Source organism: Zingiber officinale, chromosome 11A, assembly GCF_018446385.1.
Source record: "Zingiber officinale cultivar Zhangliang chromosome 11A, Zo_v1.1, whole genome shotgun sequence".
NCBI classification, from domain to species: domain Eukaryota; kingdom Viridiplantae; phylum Streptophyta; class Magnoliopsida; order Zingiberales; family Zingiberaceae; genus Zingiber; species Zingiber officinale.
This window is the reverse complement of record NC_056006.1, coordinates 94,282,325-94,302,498: the sequence shown is the minus strand read 5'-3', so window position 1 is coordinate 94,302,498 and position 20,174 is coordinate 94,282,325.

The window sequence follows — 20,174 nt, the reverse complement described above, 5'->3', positions numbered from 1 at the left end:
ACATGAAATAGATATTTTCATAAGGAATTTAAGTATATTCTTACAATAATTGTTCTGGCCCTGCCTTGCGTACTACATAGAGGTACATTTATCGACCACTCTTGCTTTCCCTATTAAGTTATAGACAATCCAATATTATACTATATTTTGTCCGGGCCAGGCTTGAACTTAAGTTATACCCGGGCGAGTTATTATCATTGTTCAATATATAACTTAATCAGTCGACGATATACTGTAGATTGTGTGAGATTTTATATCCTTACACGTCCAGACGATCATGTATGATCGACCGGTACTAGTCTATATCTTCTCATGCCCGGACGATCATGTAAGCACGACCGATGTTAGTCTGTATTCAGATATGCCGACTCAGACAGTCTTGACCCATCTATCTTAACTGTGTAGACCTATCCTGTTCGTTGCTACTCGGAAAACCAATAGGTTCCACTGTACAAAAAATTTTGTTCAAAGGTCTAAACCTTTTCCTAGCTACCATGTGTTCTTTTAAATTAAATTTTGGATCGCCTGCGGAACTTAACACGTTTGATCCAAAACTTAATCTATTTGTTCTTTTAGGTTTTGACTTGGATCTCCTGCGGAACTTTACACGTTCGACCCAAGTCTCCTTAAGTTATTAATTCCATTAAATATTAATTTCCATAATTGGTTCCCAGTACTGACGTGGCGAGGCACATGGCCTTCTTGGATATGGGAGCAACCACCACCGACTAGACAAAACCTTTTATAGAAAGCTAATATTTAATTTCCTAAAATAACTTTAGGTTAACTAAAGAGAACAATCAAATCACAAGGAAAAGAAAAAACAAAAGAACACAGCATCGAAAAAACATATTCGAAATTCTAGAACGTAAGCCTCTTGTATTTGGTATTATTTCCATAAATAACTAGCATGATGCGGAAATAAAAATTACTAGTTATACCTTGTAGAAAAACCTCTTGATCTTCTACCGTATTCCTCTTCTAACCTCGGACGTTGTGTGGGCAACGATCTACCGAGATGAGAAACCACCAACCACCTTCTTCTCCTCCAAGCAAGGTTCGGCCACAAAGGAAAAACTTCACCAAGGAGAAAAACCAAAATACTAACCAAGCTCCAAGAGATGCTAGCTTTCTCTCCTTCTTCTTCTTCTTCTCCAAGTAGTATCCGGCCACCACAAGAGCTCCAAGGGAGAGAGAGGTTCGGCCACCACAAGAGGAAGAGAGGGAGAGGATGGCCGGCCACACCAAGGAACAAAAGAGGGAGAGAAATAATAGATGTTGTATCTCATGAAGGCACCCTCACCCCTTCTTTTATATTCCTTGGCCTAGGCAAATTAGGAAATTTAATTACAATAAAATTTCCTTAATTTCCTTGACTTGATTTAATTGAGAAAAATAAAATAAAATTTCCCCAATTAAAATCAAGTGGCCGGCCATATCAATGAAAACAAAATTGGACAAGTTTTAATCAACAATTAAAACTTCCTAATTTGTTTCCGGAAATTTTAAAAAATAAAATTTCTCTTCAAATCTCTTCATGGTTGATAAAAAGGAAATTTCTATAATTTTAATTTTACAACATGTGAATAATTTTTAAAGAGAAAATAAAATATCTTACCAATCTACAAATAAGGAAAGAGATCTAATCTCTTTCTTTAATCTTTTGTAGATCTTTTACAAGAGAGATATTTTAATTTTAATTCTCTTTAATAAATTATATCTTCCACATAATAAAAATTAAAATTAAATTTCTTTTTTAATTTAATTTGGCCGGCCCCCACTAGCTTGGGTTCAAGCTAGGGCCAGCCAACCTAGGCCGGCCCTAGCTTGTTCCCAAGCTAGCTTGGCCGGCCCCTATTGGGTGGGTATAGAAGGTGGGTATAGGTGGGTATAGAACTCTATAAATAAGAGGCTACGATAGGGACCGAGAGGAGGAATTGGTTTTGGTCTCCCGATAAAATTAAGCATCCCGTGTTCGCCCCGAACACACAACTTAATTTTATCAATGATAATTCATTCCACTAGAGAACTATCATTGAACTACCGCACCAATCCCAAATTACATTTTCGGGCTCCTTCTTATTATGAGTGTGTTAGTCTCCCTGTGTTTAAGATATCGAATGTCCACTAATTAAGTGAGTTACTGACAACTCATTTAATTAATATCTAAGTCCAAAAGTAGTACCACTCAACCTTATCGTCATGTCAGACTAAGTCCACCTGCAGGGTTTAACTTGACAATCCTTATGAGCTCCTCTTGGGGACATTATCAACCTAGTATCTCTAGGACACAGTTTCCTTCTATAATCAACAACACACACTATAAGTGATACCATTTCCCAACTTATCGGGCTTATTGATTCATCGAACTAAACCTCACCCATTGATAAATTAAAGAAATAAATATCAAATATATGTGCTTGTTATTATATCAGGATTAAGAGCACACACTTCCATAATAACCGAGGTCTTTGTTTCTTTATAAAGTCAGTATAAAAGAAACGACCTCAAATGGTCCTACTCAATACACACTAAGTGTACTAGTGTAATTATACAGTCAAGATAAACTGATACCTAATTACACTACGACCTTCTAATGGTTTGTTCCTTTCCATTTTGGTCGTGAGCTACTGTTTATAATTTATAAGGTACTGATAATATCATCTTCTGTATGTGACACCACATACTATATTATCTTCAATATAAATTAATTGAACAACTACAACTAAATGTAGAAAATTTGACCAAATGTGATTCTTTATTCATAATGAATGTTTACAAAGCTTAGGCTTTCAGTATACACTCCAACAATCTCCCACTTATACTAATGACTAAGCTGCCATATCTTCTACCATACATCTGATTCCCATTCCCTCCACATGCCGATCGAAAGCTTTCGCCGGAAGGGCCTTAGTGAAAGGATCTGCCAGGTTATCTGCTGATGCAATCTTGGCGATGACAACTTCTCCTCGCTTCACGATATCTCGTATCAGGTGGTACTTGCGCTCTATATGTTTACTTGCCTTATGAGCTCGTGGTTCCTTCGAGTTTGCAACTGCACCGCTATTATCACAATAAATTGTGATGATTTTGGGCAAACCAGGAATCACATCTAAGTCCATTAGAAAGTTCTTGAGCCATACTGCTTCTTTAGTCGCCTCGGAGGCTGCTACATACTGATACGCATTTCGCTTAACACTCCTCCATGAAATGGCTCCACCTCCTAAAGTAAACACATAGCCCGATGTAGACTTCTTGTTATCCCTATCGATTAGAAATCAATCCGTGTAACCCACAGGGAGCGGATCGTCCGCTTGGTAAACTAGCATATAATCTCTAGTCCTTCTCGGTACTTCAATATATGCTTTCTTTCCAATGTCCTTGTCGAGGTTACTCGATATCTGTGACCATGCCCACGAAAACAAATATCAGGTCTTGTACATAGCATTGCATACATTAGGCTTCCTACAGCCGAAGCATAAGGAACTGCTTTCATGTCCTCTATCTCTTTCGACGTCTTTGGAGACATCTCTTTAGATAGAGCTACTCCATATCTAAAAGGTAAGAAACCTTTCTTGGAATCCTGCATGCTAAAACGAGCAAGAATTGTATCTATATATGAAGCTTGGGATAGACACAACATTCTTTTCTTACGATCCCTTATAACTTTGATCCCAAGAATGTGTGCACAATCTCCTAAGTCCTTCATATCAAATTGTTTGGACAACCATACCCTTACGTCTGATAATACCTTGACATTGTTGCCAATTAACAAAATATCATCTACGTATAGTACAAGAAATACCACCACGTTTCCGTTACACTTCTTATATACACAAGACTCATCCGGACTTTGAATAAATTCATATGACTGGATTACTTCATTAAACCGGATGTTCCAAGACCTTGAAGTTTGCTTCAGTCCATAAATGGACCGATTGAGCTTGCACACTAGATGCTCTTTGCCTTTTTCAATGAACCCTTCTGGTTGCTTCATATGGATGTTCTCTTCAAGACTTCCATTAAGGAAAGCTGTCTTGACATCCATTTGCCAAATCTCATAATCCATATGAGCGAATGGATAAGAGTATCCGGATAGACTTAAGCATGGCTACCGGGTGAAAAGGTTTCCTCATAATCGATTCCCTCTTTCGAGTGTACCCTTTCGCAACAAGCCTAGCTTTGAAGGTTTCTACCTTCCGTCATCCCTCTTTTCCTTTTGTAGATCCACTTACATCCAACGGCTTTTACACCATCGGTGGTTCTACAAGCTCACCTTATTAGAGTACATAGACTCTATTTCGAATTCATCGCCTTTTGCCAAGATCTTGCATCTATATCTTGGAGTGCTTCGTCATATGTCCGGGATCAGGTTCATGTTTACAGGGATTAAATCGAAGACTCTCCCAAAACATGAATCTTCTGGGTTGCCTTACAACCCTCCCACTATGACGAGGCAATGCGTGGTTGTGTATCATGTGTGACACGTGTTGCGTCTCTTGTGGTACTTCATCTTGTCCTGTTGGTACTGAAGTAGACGTGTCCTCTCGAAGTTCTTCTAAAACAACTTTTCTATTGGGCTTGTGATCCATTATATAGTCTTCTTCTAAAACGGGCATTGGTGCTAACAATGACCTTCCGGTCTTAGGACTATAAAATAAACCACCTTTGTTCCTTTGGGATATCCTACAAACACGCGAACTTCATACGGGATTCTAACTTCAAGATCTGGTTTCACATGTTTTGGACTACCCCAAATCCGAATATGTCTTAGACGGGCTTTTGCCCATTCCACAATTCTATGGGAGTAGAAGAAACTGATTTAGAAGGTACTAAGTTCGGAACGTACGCTTTTCAGAGCATATCCCCAAACGAATTTGGTAATTCGAATAACTCATCATTGATCTAACCATCTCCATAAGAGTCCTATTCCTTCGCTCTGCTACACCATTCTGTTGGGCGGACAATTGGGATTGAATCCCGACCTCGATAAGTAATTCCTAAACTCTCCTAAGAGGTATTCGCCACCACGATCGTAGTAGTGTCTTGATACTTTTACCTAGTCGTTTCTCCACATCAGCCTTGTATTCTTTGAACTTATCAAAGCACTCGGACTTGCGGCGCATTAGGTAAATGTATCCATATCTTGAATAATCGTCTATGAAAGAGACAAAATATTCAAAACCTCCTCTTGCCTGGACAGACATAGGACCACACAAATCAGAATGAACCAATTCTAACACTTCTTTGGCTCTATACCCCTTGGCCTTGAACGGACTCTTGGTCATTTTACCTTCCAGGCAAGATTCACAAGTTGGAAAATTTTCCAACTCAAATGAACTCAAAAGTCCATCGGCTATAAGCCTCTGAATCCTACTTAAGTTAATATGACCAAGCCTTAGATGCCAAAGATATGCTTAGTTCATCTCCGAAGGTTCTTTTCTCTTATTAGAGTTAGAAGATGAGTTATAAATTTCCATGTTTTGCTTTGTGGAAGAAATTGGATTTAAAGTATACAAATTGCCAACTAATGCACCAGAACAGATAATCACTTTATTTCTTTTAATAACTACATCGTTACTGAAAGAAACTGAATATCCATCTAAAAACAGTTTAGAAACTGAAATTAAATTCTTTCTAAAACTGGGTACATAAAGACAATTTCTTAAAATCAAATTTCTATTTCTACTAAAAGATAAGTAGATGTCTCCCACTGCAACAGCTGCCACCTTAGTAGCATTGCCCATGTAGATGGTAATTTCTCCTTCAGATAGTCGTCGGGTTTCCTGGAACCCCTGCAAGGAATTGCAGACATGATCAGTGGCTCCTGTATCTACACACCAGGTGCTGGTAGATAACACCGCTAAACATGTTTCAACAACTAGAGTATGAGATATACCTTTGTTTTGGTTCCTACGAGGATCAGCCTTCCAATGTCACCGGATGAAGCACTTGCTTGGCTTCTTCATTCCACTTTAAATCCGTACACTGAGATTTATTCACTTTCTTTCTGAACCGACTTGTTTCTTCTTCTTCTTTCCTTCGGTTTAGAAGTAGAACCATTTTCGATAGTGAATTTGAGCATTGTGACGAAATAATCCTTCTGCTTCTTGAAGTTTCAGTAGTTCCGCTAATGAATAAACCCTCTTATTCATATTATAGTTCAGATTGCTCAAAACTTCTAGGTAGCGTTGGAGGATCATATCGATCTGGGTTTCCCATCAATTTCTCCTCCAAGGATTTGTATCTCATTCGGATAAGCCATCATCTTTAGGATATGATCCCTTACAGAGTACCCTCTTGCATGGTGGTCATCATTATCTTTCTCATGGCTTCTTGCCTAGAAGCCCTATCACGATGACCAAAGAGTTCCTTGAGATTGTTCATAATATCATAGGTTGTTGGTAAATCTTGATCGATGTTGCAATACATTTGACATTGAAGCCAAAATGTAACACCGCGCCATCTCATCCGCTTTTACCCATTTCCTATGATATTCAATCTCCTCTTGGTAGATTCACGATGGGTGCATCGAGGGCACTACTCGGTCGATACAAATTTATAGCTTTCGTGATGAAGAACAATGTCCGGTTTCTTTTCCAATCTATGTAGTTTGGTCCAGTAAGTCTATTCTGTTGAAGTATGATGGACAATGGGTTGAAAGACATCCTAAGATTCACAAATAACTTTTGGTCAGAACTCTAAATTTAGAATAATATTGATTCCTCAAACAATACTATTTTAAATTAACCAACACCTCAAAACACGTGAATTTTGTATGCCACGTTAGTGTGGACGTATACAAATTCAACATTTGTAAAGGAGGTTTTATCCCATTAATTTTATTATCTTGTCAACCTAACTTTTTGATAAATAAAATTAATAGTTGGTGTCTTTGGTCACACAAATAATAGCGGTGACTCGATGGGGAGGATACTATTAGATATGTCTAAGTGTATACCATTACTTGACACTAAGTCCATTAATAAGATTATGCCCCTTCCGTTGGGGAAGATCACACGCTCTTAATTAACTTCCTATAGTCATCCAAAATGGAAGTCTTTTCTAGTGATCCACAAACAAGCTCATCCGGTTATGGAGGAAGGCACTCGAGCCAACGTGCAAGCTTGTTTGCATCACTTACAAACCAATAATGGAGACCATGGGATTTATTTAAAATCCTCTCCCACTTAGTTATTTATAAATGAGGAATTTTAACTATGCTAGCCTACTAAAACTTGTAAACTAACATGCACACATAATATAAAAGCAATAAATAGAAAATTTAATTTTCAACTATTATGGCTTTTATCACTAATTATCCTCCGTGTGTTGTCATCCCAAGCTGCTATATTTGGCCACCGCCACCGGATCTAGCTGTCGCATCCATCTTGCTCCTAGTTCAACTGCGCCTCTGGTCCTTAGAAGGTTCCACGCTTTGCAAGATTCGATCCGCGACATAAATAGAATTTTACATTTTGATCCTATATTCCATAAAAGGAATGTACATGTATCTAGATCAAAAATAAAATCCTAATAAAACTAAATACAGCTCCTGCTGTATTTTAATACAATCATGCACACACAGATAAATGCCCTTGACATGTCCAAGGGTCCAATCACACACATAATAACTAAAAGTCATAATAGTTGGATCCTGCATCCACAAAGTTAGCACATCCTACTATTAACCTGCCTAAATTATGTATGACATGTGCATAATTAAACTAAATACCAAATACACAGAGGCAAAACCCTAGCTCTGATACCAATTGTTGGTTGCTACTCGAAAAACCAATAGGTTCCACTGTACAAAAAATTTTGTACAAAGGTCTGAACCTTTTCCTAGCAACCATGTGTTCTTTTAAATTAAATTTTGGATCGCCTGTGGAACTTAACACGTTTGATCCAAAACTTAATCTATTTGTTCTTTTAGGTTTTGACTTGGATCTCCTACGGAACTTTACACGTTCGACCCAAGTCTCCTTAAGTTATTAATTCCATTAAATATTAATTTCCATAATTGGTTCCCAGTACTGACGTGGCGAGGCACATGGCCTTCTTGGATATGGGAGCAACCACCACCGACTAGACAAAACCTTTTATAGAAAGCTAATATTTAATTTCCTAAAATAACTTTAGGTTAACCAAAGAGAACAATCAAATCACAAGGAAAAGAAAACAAAAGAACACAACATCGAAAAACATATTCAAATTCTAGAACGTAAGCCTCTTGTATTTGGTATTATTTCCATAAATAACTAGCATGATGCGGAAATAAAAATTACTAGTTATACCTTGTAGAAAAACCTCTTGATCTTCTACCGTATTCCTCTTCTAACCTCGGACGTTGTGTGGGCAACGATCTACCGAGATGAGAAACCACCAACCACCTTCTTCTCCTCCAAGCAAGGTTCGGCCACAAAGGAAAAACTTCACCAAGGAGAAAAACCAAAATACTAACCAAGCTCCAAGAGATGCTAGCTTTCTCTCCTTCTTCTTCTTCTTCTCCAAGTAGTATCCGGCCACCACAAGAGCTCCAAGGGAAAGAGAGAGGTTCGGCCACCACAAGAGGAAGAGAGGGAGAGGATGGCCGGCCACACCAAGGAACAAAAGAGGGAGAGAAATAATAGATGTTGTTTTTCATGAAGGCACCCTCACCCCTTCTTTTATATTCCTTGGCCTAGGCAAATTAGGAAATTTAATTACAATAAAATTTCCTTAATTTCCTTGACTTGATTTAATTGAGAAAAATAAAATAAAATTTCCCCAATTAAAATCAAGTGACCGGCCATATCAATGAAAACAAAATTGGACAAGTTTTAATCAACAATTAAAACTTCCTAATTTGTTTCCGGAAATTTTAAAAAATAAAATTTCTCTTCAAATCTCTTCATGGTTGATAAAAAGGAAATTTCTATAATTTTAATTTTACAACATGTGAATAATTTTTAAAGAGAAAATAAAATATCTTACCAATCTACAAATAAGGAAAGAGATCTAATCTCTTTCTTTAATCTTTTGTAGATCTTTTACAAGAGAGATATTTTAATTTTAATTCTCTTTAATAAATTATATCTTCCACATAATAAAAATTAAAATTAAATTTCTTTTTAATTTAATTTGGCCGGCCCCCACTAGCTTGGGTTCAAGCTAGGGCCGGCCACCCAATCTTATACCTAGGCCGGCCCTAGCTTGTTCCCAAGCTAGCTTGGCCGGCCCCTATTGGGTGGGTATAGAAGGTGGGTATAGGTGGGTATAGAACTCTATAAATAAGAGGCTACGATAGGGACCGAGAGGAGGAATTGGTTTTGGTCTCCCGATAAAATTAAGCATCCCATGTTCGCCCCGAACACACAACTTAATTTTATCAATGATAATTCATTCCACTAGAGAACTATCATTGAACTACCGCACCAATCCCAAATTACATTTTCGGACTCCTTCTTATTATGAGTGTGTTAGTCTCCCTGTGTTTAAGATATCGAATGTCCACTAATTAAGTGAGTTACTGACAACTCATTTAATTAATATCTAAGTCCAAGAGTAGTACCACTCAACCTTATCGCCATGTCAGACTAAGTCCACCTGCAGGGTTTAACATGACAATCCTTATGAGCTCCTCTTGGGGACATTATCAACCTAGTATCTCTAGGACACAGTTTCCTTCTATAATCAACAACACACACTATAAGTGATACCATTTCCCAACTTATCGGGCTTATTGATTCATCGAACTAAACCTCACCCATTGATAAATTAAAGAAATAAATATCAAATATATGTGCTTGTTATTATATCAGGATTAAGAGCACACACTTCCATAATAACCGAGGTCTTTATTTCTTTATAAAGTCAGTATAAAAGAAACGACCTCAAATGGTCCCACTCAATACACACTAAGTGTACTAGTGTAATTATACAGTCAAGATAAACTGATATCTAACTACACTACGACCTTCTAATGGTTTGTTCCTTTCCATTTTGGTCGTGAGCTACTGTTTATAATTTATAAGGTACTGATAATATCATCTTCTGTATGTGACACCACATACTATATTATCTTCAATATAAATTAATTGAACAACTACAACTAAATGTAGAAAATTTGACCAAATGTGATTCTTTATTCATAATGAATGTTTACAAAGCTTAGGCTTTCAGTATACACTCCAACATATCCAACAGTAGGCTCATATTTCTTAAAGTAATATACCGTCCAATATAGACTTATATTTTTATTAAGCATCTAAAGCTACTCGATACTCATGCCCGCTTAATTCTAATATCTCCTCAAGTGCAATACCGGACGATATTACCCTGACCATATCTTCCCAGGCGGTTTTAACTGATCTATATTAATATAGCCTATCGCCCGATAGTTACTTATTCTTGCCGAAGCTTGTTATCTCGGTCGATATTGACCCCTCTTTCTAGAAGCACATAATCTTCGGCCAATATTGACCTCCCCCTCTTTGAAGCACATGACACTCGGCCGGTATTAACATTTATGTAATTCTACTGTCTCCTTTGTCCTTTCCACCGAGGACCCACAAAACCTAACCCATATCAGCATCCATCAACTTGAATTCTCAACTTCATAATTTCCAAACAATTTAAAGTAAGAAACCTCATGAACCTCAAGCATATACAATTCTCCCCCACATTTAAATCTTTGTCCATCTAGTCAATCCAACTCATCAAGAATTCAACCAAAACTCTCAATGAAACGAAGGCAAAGCAAAGTGATCAGGAATTAGAATGCTCGATGCAAATATTTTAATAAAATTGTGGGGAAAGAAATTAGAATTTATGATGGAATAAGAATGACCAATATCCTTTATTTCCACGCATACATATGCTATTGTGATTTTGAAAAGAAGCAAAGCAAGTTCTAGAATTCAATTGTTATGAATGCATGTCACACAAAGAGAATAATAGAGTATAGGCTTAAAGTGGTCCTCTCTAGGTAATTTTCATGCAATCAAACTCAATTAATCAAAATAGAATCTACCACCACACTAACTAATATCATGTAAGTAAAGCATCCAATCATGTCAAATGACCTAGAATTGATGGTCAAATTTAAGAAACTTTTACCATCTTAAAAATATTACTAGAACAATTTCATGGAAAATTTATTCAAAATGACATGCTATGTAAACTAAACAAAATGCAAAGTATATAAGAAAAATGAAAATGTAAGTATGAAACTAAAGAAACGTATAAAGCAAAATTGAAAGCAAGGAACAAACTCCCCTTAATTCCGAGCAGTTGAAGAAGATTTAGAAGAAGAAGCCACGTCGGTAGTGGAGTAATTGAGGTTACACTCAAATTATTTTTATTCATCATTTTTCCTTTGAAAACTCTTTCTGGAGGTCAGAGGCGATTCAGTTTAAGTACCCATTTCAAACATCTATTGTGTCCTACAAAAGCAAAGATAGACAACACCTTCTGAACACTTTCATGAAAAGAGAAATGGGCATCACATTCTACAAATTCAATTAATTGTACCTCTATGAAATTTTCTAATAAATCACAAGAAATACTAACCTTATCGTGTTGAAAGGTACGTAAAAGGTTCTAGAATGGTGATTGTTACCTCCTCATCATCAAGTAATGGCTCAAGCTCTAGTTCAAGTGAATGCTCAGCCACAGGTAGTGATTCTTGGGTCCTTGCTGTTGGATCGAGAAGCGCTAGAGGGGGGGTGAATAGCGCTCGTGGCTATTTCGTTCGATTATAGAAATCATAAAACACTCGAGTAAAAAGACGCAGCGGAAATGAAAGAAACACAAGCAGATGAACACAGTGGATTTACTTCGTTCGGAGCCTGTGACGACTCCTACTCGAAGGCTCGCGATCCTTGATCGCTTTCGGTGGGCAACAACTATAAGTTCGTTAAGAGTATTACAAACTAATTACAATTCAAAGCTGTAAAAGGATTATACCGACAACAAAAAAGATTAAATCCGAAGCTCCGGGTTGTCGGGGTGTCGTTGCAGCACTTCTGGATTGACTTGTTAGCAGCTTGTCGCAAGGAGATTGCTTAGATGATTGTTGTGTTTGAAGCTGCACCTCAACCCTCCTTTTATATGCGGTTCCGGGCGCCTGGATCCCTTCCGGGCGCCTAGAGTGTGACGTGGCCAACCAACCGGGATGATCCACGTGGCGAAGTCGTGGCAGGGATTAAGTTTGGTCCCGGGCGCCCGACTTGTTCCGGGCGCCCGGACCTCCGAGCGCCCGGATCCATCCCGGGCGCCCGGACAGCCTTTTTCCAGCAGGCTCCTCACCTGCAAACAAAGGTTAGTCCAAGCAAAATACCCTGCAAGACAGTGTTAGAATCTGATAAAACATAATGAGTAATATTTGACAGTATTCGGACTGTCCGAGTCTGACTTTGGAATTCCAACCGGAAACCCTAGGTCGACCCGACGCCTACTGTTCCCTCTGTAGGGAACGCGTCCTCACCTACTCCACTCAGGAGATTTACCTGTTGCCAGTCGATCCTCCAGATCGACTGGACTTTCGCTCAGCACTCGATGCTTTCGGACTTTCTGCTGGACATCCGCTTCCCCGGCTAGTCCAGTCTTTCACCTGGTTCGCGACACCAGGACTTTTCACCTAGGGTTACCACCCCCTAGGACTTTTGCCTGAAGCCCTCGACCTGCCAAGACTTTCCGCATAGGGTTACCACCCCCTATGACCTAGGGTTACCGCCCCCTAGGGTTTTCCCTTTGCCTAACTGCAGCTAGGACTTTCCTGAAATCCTCAAGTAGACTTGTTAGACACAAAAACATTCTTAACTTAGAATTCTTTGCCGTTATCAAAATACGAGTTCGATCATCGGATGCTTCCCGCACCAACAATCTCCCCCTTTTTGATTATGGCAACACGAATTCGAAGTTAAGCAAACAAGCGAATAGATAGTCATTTTAAACACAAACAAAATTTGCTAAGTATAGATGAACAAGGTAACTAAAGTAAATTTTGCCCTATATACTCCCCCTTAACTTTGGCTCCCCCTTAATTTTTGCTCCCCCTTAATTTGAAAAAATATTTTTATGTTTGCTTTTCTTTTGCTACTCTCCCCCTTTGCCATAATTAAAAAAATGGGCAATGTGTAAAGATTTGTGCATGATTAAAGTTAGCAATATTCAACAGAGTTTGGAAGTTCAAGGTCAATTGGATTTTACATTTTTAGAACAAGATTATTCTTTTAAGTTGGTCCTTAAGTCCAAGCACAAGTCATGTTTATATATTAGGTATCAGAGTCATAAAAAAAATAATAAATAATATCCTTTGCCAACTGTCTAACCTTTAGCTACTCGCTGATTGTCTATAGGACAATAGCTTTTACCAGGTTAGTCAAGTTAAGTTATTTAGGTCCAGATAGACTTGACTAGAGCTGGAGAACTTTAACTTGATTAATGTTTATTGCATATTTAACGCCCAGACTCATATTGATGCACAGATATAAGCATTCTTGGGTCCAGGCTCTATCCTATGCATCTCACACCATTCTATGTTTTTTAATCACAATTAAGGTAGACCTAGGTGTTTTGTGAGATGCTCTGGCTTAATTCTAGGGGAACATGATATCTAGGGGAAATCTTAAACTAAACCCAACTTTTGAAAGTCTAGTAAAATTGGAGTTTTGAAAAATGTTTTTCCTAGAATTTATATAAGAATGTGACTAAAGGACTAATTTATTAGGTTAAGGTATAGTTAATCAAGCCTGAAGTGAAATTGTCCATTAGACTAAAAAGTCGATATAGATACAAGAGTCATAATAGAGTTGCTACAAGCTGTACTAGAGTCATAATAGAGCAACAGTAGGAACTACTGAGATGAAGAGGGAGGTGGTCCGGAACCCAGCGACCGGAGTAGTGTCAGGATCTCAGTGTGATGAGCTCGGTCGTCCTCTCGTAGATCTCGGCGCAAGTCGGAGAGCTCCTGTCGTACGTCTCGTCGTAAGTCGGAGACCTCCTGTCGAACCTCTCATCGAAGATCAGAGACCTCTCGTCGCATGGACTGATGAAACTCGGAGTTCTCGTGCCGTAGACTCGACATAGTCCTCTCTAGTCCGGAGACTCGATCAGCGAGAGTGCGGGGAGCTGGGTGTGGTGCTCGAGGAGGTGGTGGGGCAGGAGCAGCCTCCTCAGGAAATAGTGCCAACATGAACTCATCATGCTCTGCCTCCTCCGCCTACTGGTGCTGTGCCCCCCTATGCCAGGACATGGTACCCTCATCGTCTATATGAATATTCGCTAGGGAAAAGTTCCTAGCTCCTATGATGTCAAACTCGGTCATGTAGCGGATGTCACCTCTGGTGATGTCAATGTGTAATGAGGCCATGTAAGCTGTCAGAATATGACAATAAGGCATATGTACTCGTCTGCTGGTCACGAATCCAGCTGCATAAATGATAGTGGAAAAGATGTGAAGACTGATGTCTATATCTAACCTCTGACACAGGGCATAGAGCAGGAAGGAGTGAAATGGACGCATCACCGCAATGTCGTGAGTGGTAAGCGGTAGAATACAAAGTACTAGAACCCTATAAAGGGCGTAGTCCTGAATTCTAAGGTTGAGTGACCTAAATTGGGTCTCAGTGGGATCACGTTGGTCCTCAAAGAAGGACGAATAGATCGTATCAAGGGTAATATGTGAGTAGGGATCTCCAAAAGATAGCTCCCTAGGAGGGTAGCATAAAAAGGTGCATGGTGACTCTCGTAACCCTAGAAACTCACGTATGATGGTGGGAGATAATGTGATATCCGTGCCAGCTGCCCTAGTGGTATAGGAGTAGTCGTCTACTTTCACTAGGTTGTTGTAAAATTCGGCACATAAACTTATGTTTACTGCGCTGGCGCACTCAACTAGGTTTCGCAGCCTATAGTGGTTTATAGTCTCGGAGACTGGAATACAGGAGCGTAAAAAGAACGATCTGTCTATACATTTGGTTCTAATGGCCATGTAATTTGTTGACATAAACTTAATCCTAAGTTCTTCGGTGGGAAACCTAGGGTCAATGCTAGGGGTAGAAGGCCCAGCACCAGATTTAGTACGCTTCCTAAATATCAAACTAACATTACACTAAGAAGAAAAATTATAAGAAAGAAAGTTTAGGAGGGGATAAAAAATTTTACCGAGGAGCCATTGTAATAAATTTTAGAACTGACGACCTCGGTTGAGTTACGACTCCGGATCAACCGCGGAAAATTTTAATTTTCAAAATCTTCGCAAATACGCTAGGAAGCTTAAGGAGGAAGATTTGAGTGCAAGGGTAGGGGGCGCCTGCTGCCCCCTATATATAAGGGGTTCCGGGCGCCTGGACGTGTTCCGGGCGCCCGGGGTCGTGTGAGGCGAGGCGCCCGGGATCGCTGTGGGCGCCCGGGATCTGAATACCGGGGGCGCCTGCCCCCGGTTTTTGACCGTGGTTTTATTAAGCTTTAATTAATCTTAATGCAAGTATAATTAAAGATGCTAAAATTGATTCTTAGCCATCTTTAATTGAGAATTAATTCAAATAATTTTGAAATTTATTTTTGTAGAGATTTTGACAAGTTTTTTAAATAATTTTGAAATTGATTTTTGTAAAGATTTTGAAAAGTTTTTTAAACAATTTTGAAATTGATTTTTGTAAAGATTTTGAAAAGATTTTTAAACAATTTTGAAATTGATTTTTGTAAAGATTTTGAAAGGATTTTTAAAATTAATTTTGAAATTGATTTTTGTAAAGATTTTGAAAAGTTTTTTAAACAATTTTGAAATTGATTTTTGTAAAGATTTTGAAAAGATTTTTAAACAATTTTGAAATTGATTTTTGTAAAGATTTTGAAAGGATTTTTAAAATTAATTTTGAAATTGATTTTTGTAAAGATTTTGAAAAGATTTTTAAACAATTTTGAAATTGATTTTTGTAAAGATTTTGAAAAGATTTTTAAACAATTTTGAAATTGATTTTTGTAAAGATTTTGAAAGGATTTTTAAAATTAATTTTGAAATTGATTTTTGAAAAGTTTTATTTTTTTTAAATAATTTTGAAATTGATTTTTGAAAAGATTTTTAAATAATTTTGAAATTGATTTTTGAAAAGATTTTTTAAATAATTTTGAAATTGATTTTTGAACAGATTTTTAAAATAATTTTGAAATTGATTTTTGAAAAGATTTTTTAAATAATTTTGAAATTGATTTTTGAAAAGATTTTTAAATAATTTAGTCATCTCACCCGATCTAATTTCTCAATCAGGGAATCCTATAGTTTTTGTGAGATGAATTGAGGTTCATTTTAAGGTTTTTGTTTAGTCTTGTGTTAGATTCAGGTTTAGCTTTGGATTCAACAAGTAAGCATTCTTTGGATAAACTTCTGGGCTATGATGAGTCACAAGGAGCTCATTAAAGTAACCATGCCTTCGAGGTCTTCCAAATAGTCCTACCCATTGAACTTAATACTAAAACTTGGTCTAACTAGTTAGGATCCATTTAAGGGTAGCTTCGGTCAGTTTCACTTGGCCAAATGCACCAGGTCGAAGCCATATCTTCCTAGACATGCGATGCCCAAGTTTCCCTAACGTACTATCATCCAAAAACTTCACCAGTACTGTGGTTCAAGTTAAACTTATCCCTTTTTAATCTAACCTTAAATACCCTGCCAGGTAATCCATTCTTGTTTTACCCATTCCGGGTAAATTAGGTTCAGTTACCCTGTCGGGTAGTTCAGTTGGAGGTGCCAGCTAGTTTGGACCCTCCTTCTATTTTTCATTTATAATTTTGATTTGTTTAATTTTGAATTTTGAATTTAGAATTTGATTTTAGTTTTTTAATTTAATTTCAAATTTTGAATTTTAATTCTTGAGTTTTAATTTTTAATTTAATTTTGAATTTTGAATTTGATTTTAGATTTTTAATTTAATTTCGAATTTTAATTGTTTTCATTTTAGCTTTCCCTGGATCACAGCCTCGATATGGTCTGTCGAGGAAATATATTTGATCCTTCAGAATCCAGTATTGGCCAAGTCCACTTTGATTTATCAATTTGGACTTGGAGACCCATGCTTGGACTGATTTACTACTTTGTTTGTTTATTAAAGATAAATACGATTTATATTTCTTTTTATTTTTATATCCTAGCCCAGTCTTATTGTAGACGGCTCTTTGTGTCCCAAGAATTAGATCCAAATTCTTGGAACCCAAAGAGAACTTTTCTAAGGTAATTTTTAAATCATTTAACTGATTTTTCAGATTTGAATTTTCTTTCTCAAGTTGTTTTACTTGAGTTGAATCTTCAGTTAAAGATTTTGAGTTAGTTGCTCCTTTAAGAATGGTTACTTCTTTTAAAAGTGACTTAATTTTCAAATTTGACTTGGCTAATTTGCGAAGTAAATAATTGACTAAATTATTAAGCCTAGGAATACTTACAGCGGAGTCTGGCCCTTCGGAAACGGATGCGGATCTGTGGCTTTGCTCGGAGTCGGCTTCTGACTCGCTTTCAGGTTTGATGATCTGGTCCTGGGCCATCAATGCGAGTAAACTCGTTTGTTCGAGTTCGTCGTCTTCGTCCTCCGAAGAAGATTCGTCCCAGGTTGCCTTTAGGGCCTTCTTTCTTCTTTGCTTTTTGGCCTCCTTTTGGTTGGGACAGTTGGCCTTGATATGCCCTTTCTGGTTGCACCCGTAACATGTGACTTCGAACTTCACCTTTGAGTTTTGTTAGGCCTCCCTGGATTGGACTGCCTTCTTTAGATCTTTCTTGTTGAAGCCCTTCTTCTTCTTGTAGAGCTTCTTTACCAGATTCACAAGTTCGCTGGTCAGTTTATCTTCTGAATCTTCTGAGTCAGGTTCATCTTTTGATTCCGATTCAATTTTTCGCCGTCCTCTTGATTCCCGTGTCCGATTCGTTCCTGCAACCAAAGCAATCCCTTTCTCGGATGGTTGTGCATTAGTTTGTTCATGGAGTTCGAATTCGCTAAATAATTCGTCTAATTTCAAGGAGGACAAATCCTTAGAGACTTTATAGGCATCTACCATTGATGCCCATAGTGTACTCCTAGGGAATGAGTTAAGGGCATACCTTATTATATCTCTATTTTCTACCTTCTGTCCGATTCCATGTAGAGAATTCAGAATATCTTGAATTCGGGCGTGCAACGAACTTGCCGTCTCGCCTTCCTGCATTTTCAAATTATATAGTTTATTTAGTAACAAATCACGTTTACTCACCTTGGTTTCTGAGGTGCCCTCGTGTAGTTCGATCAGTTTCTCCCATAGTTCCTTTGCGGAGGAGAATGGACCGACTCTGTTGAGCTCTTCTTTGGTAAGGCCGCACTAGATTGTGCAGGTGGCTTTGGCGTCGACTTCCACCTTTTTGATAAATGCTGGCTCCCAGTTTTCACAGGATGTAGGCTTGCCATATGTACCAGTTGGTAGTTGCAATCCTGTTTTCACGATCATCCAGGTGTCGAACTGGATCTTTAGATAAATTTCCATTCACCCCTTCCAATATCCGAAGTCTTCTCCGGAAAATAATGGGGGACGAACGGTGCTAAATCCTTCTTGTTGGGCCATTTAGATCTAAAAAATAACAGAAACAATAAGATCTATTCCAAGACTAAGTCTTGGATTAGTAGTGCGAGAGGAAGGAAAAAATAACAGGCTCAAGTGGTATTGGCCAGCTTTGAGCAAAAAAAAATCGATTCGTAAAAAGAGATTAGAATATAGCTATGAGGCTAAATTCTGATCGACTCCGAACAAAACCACGAAAAACTTGTCTTGAATAGTGGTTGCACTGATTCAAGACTTCCCCGCTCTGATACCAATTGTTGGATCGAGAAGCGCTAGAGGGGGGGGTGAATAGCGCTCGTGGCTATTTCGTTCGATTATCGAAATCGTAAAACACTCGAGTAAAAAGACGCAGCGGAAATGAAAGAAACACAAGCAGATGAACACAGTGGATTTACTTCGTTCGGAGCCTGTGACGACTCCTACTCGAAGGCCCGCGATCCTTGATCGCTTTCGGTGGGCAACAACTATAAGTTCGTTAAGAGTATTACAAACTAATTACAATTCAAAGCTGTAAAAGGATTATACCGACAACAAAAAAGATTAAATCAGAAGCTCCGGGTTGTCGGGGTGTCGTTGCAGCACTTCTAGATTGAGTTGTTAGCAGCTTGTCGCAAGGAGATTGCTTAGATGATTGTTGTGTTTGAAGCTGCACCTCAACCCTCCTTTTATATGTGGTTCCGGGCGCCTGGATCCCTTCCGGGTGCATGGAGTGTGACGTGGCCAACCAACCGGGATGATCCACGTGGCGAAGTCGCGGCAGGGATAAAGTTTGGTCCCGGGCGCCCGGACCTGTTCCGAGCGCCCGGACCTCCGGGCACCCGGATCCATCCCGGGCGCCCGGACAGCCTTTTTCCAGCAGGCTCCTCATCTGCAAACAAAGGTTAATCCGAGCAAAATACCCTGCAAGACAGTGTTAGAATCTGATAAAACATAATGAGTAATATTTGACAGTATTCGGACTGTCCGAGTCTGACTTTGGAATTCCAACCGGAAACCCTAGGTCGACCCGACGCCTACTGTTCCCTCTGCGGGGAGCGCGCCCTCACCTACTCCACTTAGGAGATTTACCTGTTGCCAGTCGATCCTCCAGATCGACTGGACTTTCGCTCAGCACTCGATGCTTCCGGACTTTCTGCTGGACATCCGCTTCCCCGGCTAGTCCAGTCTTTCACCTGGTTCGCGATACCAGGACTTTTCACCTAGGGTTACCACCCCCTAGGACTTTTGCCTGAAGCCCTCGACCTGCCAAGACTTTCCGCATAGGGTTACCACCCCCTATGACCTAGGGTTACCACCCCCTAGGGTTTTCCCTTTGCCTAACTACAGCTAGGACTTTCCTGAAATCCTCAAGTAGACTTGTTAGACACAAAAACATTCTTAACTTAGAATTCTTTGCCGTTATCAAAACACGAGTTCGATCGTCGAATGCTTCCCGCACCAACACTTGCCTCCATAGCACAAGTCCCTACACTCTCATCATCTACATCCGGTTCAGTTGATCCTTAGGGTATTGCTTCCAATGTGCAATCCCCTACACTTATATCATCAACAAGTAAATCTTCCATTCCTGCATTATTAACAACATCTACAGTAACAATATTAGTAGAATC